Here is a 546-nt window from a genome sequence, read left to right on the forward strand (position 1 = left end):
AACAAGAGAAGCCAACGCAGTGAGAAGCCTGCACACTGCAATGAAGAGTAGTCCCCGCTCAATGCAACTAGAGAAAGCCCATGCGCAGCAGTGAAGACGCAATGCAACCAAAAATAAATAAGTGTATAAAAAAGAAAACTATAAGACACTTCTGAGAAACACAAAGTAGACTTGAACAAATTGAAAGAACTCCCACATTTTTGGCTAAGAATTAAATATCATAAAGTTGATAGTTCTCCCCATATTAATGGATAAAGAATATAATTTGAATAAAAATCTCAAAAAATACATTTTTCTGGAGCTGGAAAGTTTATTTTAAAGTTAATATGGAAAAATAAACAAGAATAGTCAGGAAAATCTACATATGTTATATCTTCCCACAAATAATGATTATTATTTAGCCTTGAACCATCCATTATGTTTAAAACAAAAAAATGAAAAAATGTATTTTATATTAACCCATATATTCATCATTTCTGGTGCCCTTCATTCCTTTGGGTAGATCCAAATTTCCATCTGGTCTCATTTCCCCTTTGCTTGAAGAGC

The sequence above is a fragment of the Mesoplodon bidens genome (assembly GCF_964165515.1).
Source record: "Mesoplodon bidens genome assembly, chromosome: 3".
Classification (NCBI taxonomy): domain Eukaryota; kingdom Metazoa; phylum Chordata; class Mammalia; order Artiodactyla; family Ziphiidae; genus Mesoplodon; species Mesoplodon bidens.